This window comes from Gossypium hirsutum, chromosome A08, assembly GCF_007990345.1.
Source record: "Gossypium hirsutum isolate 1008001.06 chromosome A08, Gossypium_hirsutum_v2.1, whole genome shotgun sequence".
NCBI classification, from domain to species: Eukaryota; Viridiplantae; Streptophyta; class Magnoliopsida; order Malvales; family Malvaceae; genus Gossypium; species Gossypium hirsutum.
In genome coordinates this window covers 572,635-578,024 of record NC_053431.1, presented here as the reverse complement: position 1 = coordinate 578,024, position 5,390 = coordinate 572,635, and positions in this window count along the sequence as shown.

Here is a 5,390-nt window from a genome sequence, read left to right as displayed (position 1 = left end):
GCCCAGAAATTCCCGCATGATAATCACATTGCGCGTTCGTATCATACCATTTTGGATACGGAGGTTGTAGAGGACTCAAGTAACGAGGAGCAACAACATGTGCATCGAATAAAGTCTGATACAACTCCTTGTATGACATCGGGATTGGCGTGAATTGGGGCTTTTCAGTAGTTTGCCTAGCTCCTGACTCTTGTCTTGATGATCCCTGTTGATTAGCAACCACTTTCTTTGGTTGATTCACGGTAATTGACCTACCATAAGCATTCACATTATTCACTTCATTTTCTCTTTTCCTCGGGGGTGCCCTCCTATTATTTTCTCCTCCATCTATTTTTCCACTTTTAATGGCATGCTCAATCATTTCACCATTCATGATTATATCCGAGAAATTTTTTGAAGCGCTTCCCAACATGTGAGTGATGAACGGGGCTTTCAAAGTGTTAATAAAAAGCATCGTCATCTCCTTTTCCAAAAGCGGTGGTTGCACTTGAACTGCCACCTCTCGCCACCTCTGCGCATATTGTCTGAAGCTTTCGTTCGATTTCTTCTCTAGATTTTGCAGAGTTATCCTGTCAGGCATCATTTCTGAGACATGATTGTACTGTCTCAGGAAAGCCTGTGCTAAATCCCTCCAAGTAGCAATTTTGGCTCGGCTCAGCTGATTGTACCACTTTGACGCTGCTCCCGTAAGACTTTCCTGAAAGCAATGTATTAATAATTGATCATTATTAATATGCCCCGTCATTCTTCTACAAAACATAGTAATATGGGATCCTGGGCAACTAGTCCCGTTGTATTTTTCAAATTCCGGCATCTTAAATTTGTAAGGGAGCACCAAGTCAGGAACCAAGCTCAGATCCTTTGCATCTATTCCATAGTTTTCAATGCTTTCTATTGCCCTAAACTTCTCTTCTATCCATTTCCATTTCTCCTCAAATTGTTTTGGAAATTCCTCCTTCGCCTTGTCCTTTTCAACCATCTCGTCAAGATCTGGGACAGCAATATTATTCGGGCTATCACCGGGATTAAAGCCCGCTCCGGGTTGAACATTCATTGGGATTGAAGCATCGCCTTAGAACTGCTGGGGCCTAACCGACACAGGGGGTCTCCGCGGATGCAGCTCAGTCTGTACTTGCGCATGAGGAGGCGTGAAACCTGGAGGATAAAGTGGTTCACCATTGTTTTCTTTTTCACTAACAATCACAGGACCTTTACCCTTATCTACTCCCTTCAATAATTGCGTCATCTTAGCCACCAGATCATTTTGGGACTCCTCCATCTTTTGCACCATGTCACGCTGAATCTTTTCTATTTGCTCTTTCATTTGCGCCTGCAACTGGTCCTGCATTTCTCTTTGAAGTCGCTCTAGCTTCTCCAACCTTTGGTCCATAATTTTTGTCTTAGCTCGGGTACCGTAATTTTGTTGGTTTTCCAGGTTAACTGAAATGATTTTATTCGATTAGGTTTTTTAATGGTCATTAATGCATATGATGTGATGCAATGCATGAAAAAGAATGCAAAGAAAAAGAGGCACTGATTCTAATTCAACTTCATTAGAAAACTTTACTAGATAAAGAGTTTCTTTACATAAAATAGACTACATATATGGCTTTGCCCTCACACTCAAAGCCTTAACCTTTCTAAGAAGCCAAGCTAACTCTCGGCCCCTGTCGGACTCTAACTCATACTTCAAACTTAATAGATCAGCCTGAACCGCTAGAGTTTGCAGATGATCAGCTACCTCGCGCACTTGAGTCACCGCCTCTCCCATAATATAATCTCTTTCTCCAATCTGCTCTTGAGACCGACGGAATTGTCTTTGCCACTGCTCATTACTTTCTTCCAGAAGCTCTATCCGGATTTCACTATTGTGCAATGCATTCTCTAGCCCTCCTATTTGTCTTTTCAATTCTTCAATTTTGTCTAAGCTCGCCCTTAATTCAACCGTAGCATTACGATTACAGTACTGGTGAAGCGATCTTTCTAGTTCAGTTATCCGGACCTTCAACTCCGTCTTCTCGTCTTGGCAATCTAGTAGACTCTTTCCCAAGGCGACTTCTCGAGCCTGAGTATCCTGGAATTTCTTTTCCCATTGATTAGCTTTCGTCTTTTCCTTCTGAATTTCTTGTCGCCATTGTTCTGGCGTTTTACCCAAGCCAGCAGCTCTTACCGACCTACGCAACTTCTTGTAATCTGTCTTCAGGCTGTCCAAATCTTCTTCTGCTTTGTTCTTTCCTTTTCTCAACTTGTTGGCCTCTAATCTTTGAATGTCCACATCCAGTCCTAACTGCATCTTTTCTTCCTCTAGTTGTTCTATCTTCTTCCCCAATTCTAAACTCCTTTTTTCGAATTCTTGTTTGATGATTTCTATCTTAGAAGGCAAAACTTGTAAGTGTTCCTCTAAAGATCGAGCAGTTTCTGAATTTGACACTGGGATGTTGTCGTTGATCCTTTGATCACGCCACTGACCATACTCGGGGGTAATTGTCGGACCCACGGCTAAGATCTTCATTCGACGAGTCTGGTTCCAGGCACTAGATATTTCTCGAACCTTCTTCTTGTAATTGTCCTCCCTATATGAAAAATCACTATGAGCCAACCCCTGCGTTGCTGGTATGAATTGTCGTGATCTATACTGTCTTGATACGAGTAGAGGAGCATATCCGATAGCTCCCCATATCCCGAGCAGCGGAACCCAGTCAAAATCTCCACATCGGTACAATATCTCATCAGGAATTAACCAAGGAGCCCTCCATTCAATATTTTCATCCTGGAGATTCTGGAGTATCTCTATCCATTTTTCTTCTGAAATATCATCCCGTCTTGGCGTGGCCACCAATTCTCCTAGAGGGGAGTAGCTATCAGAGAATACCCGATAAGAGACCTTTTCGACCTTCCAGAAGTGGCTATGGAACCATGCCAATAAGAGCTGCGCGCATCCAATAAACCTTCCCTCCCCTACTTTTCGACACGCATTCAGGGATCTAAAAGTTTCAGCGAGTATTGCCGGAACCGGTGTCACCCCTTTACTAAGCCGATCAAACAAATCAGATACGGCCTCGTCTATGTGTCCTAAAGCTTTGGGGAAAACCACTAGTCCATAGATACCTAAAGCGAAGACATCGACCCTTTTCTTTAAGTCCGGATGTACAAGCACCAAATCTCGCAAACTTTTCCAAGGAACACATTTACTGTCGCCCTTCTGTTGGATCCGGGCAGCGACCCACTGCTCGCTCATCCCAGTGATGTTCATTAATTTCTTTAACAACGGAGGGACACATGCAGCTCTAGAATAAGCCTTGTCGACTTGAATCTTTGGGCACCAAAGCAAGGTCGTATACTCTTCCACAGTAGGCGTCAAATCTACCTTCCCAAAAGTGAAACAACTGTAGGCAGGATTCCAAAACTGAGCAAGGGCTCGGAATAAATACTTGTCCACTTTGACACTAAGCAGATAAGGTAGGTCACCGTAGTTACAATAGAACAACTGCTTGGCCTCAACATCCCATTGATCCCAGACTTCTTTCATTTCTCGAAGGTCATTCTGGATTACACTAATACGGGTAAAATCCCACAATTCTGACACGTACCCTTCGGTAAGACTATCGCCTTTCTCCCGTTGTGTTGTTTCAGCCCATATTCGCACAGCCGCATTATCCTCTACTTTATCAACAAACCCCTTTTCCATGATAAGCTTTCTACCAAGAAACTGAACGCGAATCGACACCACTTTTAGAATGAAGATGCCATGCAATCACAAACAAAGTAAATTAGCATTAAACACAGAATAAGATTTAAAATAAGCGACAATAAATACAACATTCATTTAGGTAAGCACTAAAAATTTGGAGTAGCTCTACTTAGGTCAGTTCCTATGGCTCATTACATGAGGTTTGGCTCTAAAGTAGGGTACCTGAACCAGCAGATTCCTCGATCCTCACCCATTATAGGCTCATACGGACCAAGTTCGATTCAGGGGGATACATTTCCCTATGGCCATGCGGAGATAAAAATCTCACGAAGACATAGGTACGGATGTATCCCAGAAGCGATTCACTATCCCATGCGGAGGTGAAAACCTCACGAAGGCGTAGTTTCTCACTCCCACTTAAAAGGGTGTGACCAACGGTCATGCAATGCAATGCAGAAAGATATAAAAATTTAAAATACAAAACCTGATGAAAACTATAACTCAAAACAAATGAAATGCAATGAGAGGATCGTAAATTTAAACCAAAATTTTAACTTTCGACAAAAAAAAAAAAATAATCGACTCGTGGCTTGACTCTCTTATTCTAAGGTGTCCCCAGTGGAGTCGCCAAGCTGTTGACACCATTTTTTTGGATGAAAACGGGGTCGACTTGGATTTTGAAAAAAAGAATGAAAACGGGAGTCGCCACCAATCTTTTTTTGATGAGGTGTGATCGGGTCACCTCGAAAAGTGGTTGTTTTTAATAAACAATTTAATTTTTATTAAAACAACGATTTTGGTCTGCGAAATTCAGAAAAACGGGTTCGGGAGTCGGTTACGCACAAGGAAGGGTTAGCACCCTCGATACGCCCAAAATTGGTACCTGGTTGATTACTTAATGTCTTGGTGTCGAAAATTAAAAACTCGAAAAGAATTTAAAAATACGATCCTTGTATTAAAACGTTGAAAATTTTCAGGAAAAAGGGAATATTTCACATTATTCGAGAAAGAGAATCATATCCAGTAAGTTAGGACACAATGTCTCAAATTCCCGATACGCGGATGAAAAATGCTTATTTAAAAGATATTTTATTATCTTGGTTTTAGAAATAAATCAGGCCCAGTAAGTTAGGGCACGATCTTTTCTTAATTCCCGAGATCGTTTAAAAACTTGAGTTTGAAAAGATTCGTATTTTTAGATTTATTATGAAAATCGAAACCCATTAAGTTAGAGTACGATCCTTTTGAATCTAAACACGAAATATTTTTTAAAACAAATTTTGTCATACCGAGTAAAATAAAACACGAAAATTGTAGTAAAAAAAATGTGTAAACAAATTACATTGTTGTTATACGTGGTAAAATCATAATACACATAAAAAATAAAAAATAATACGAGCAATAGCAACGATATAAAATAAATAAAAGTCATACCTACAATCATATAAAATAACAATATATATAATCAAATAAATTAAAACATTCATTCAAAATAATAACGAAAATGAAATAAATAAGTAACAAATACAATTAAATATAAAAGGATATATATAGACATAAACTAAAATATGTATATATATAAATTAGCAAAATGTATAAAGTATATTTTAATATATAAAAGAAGCGATGAATATGTATATATAAAAATATGTACATATATATGGGTGTATAAAACTATGGAATATGAAAATAATAAAAT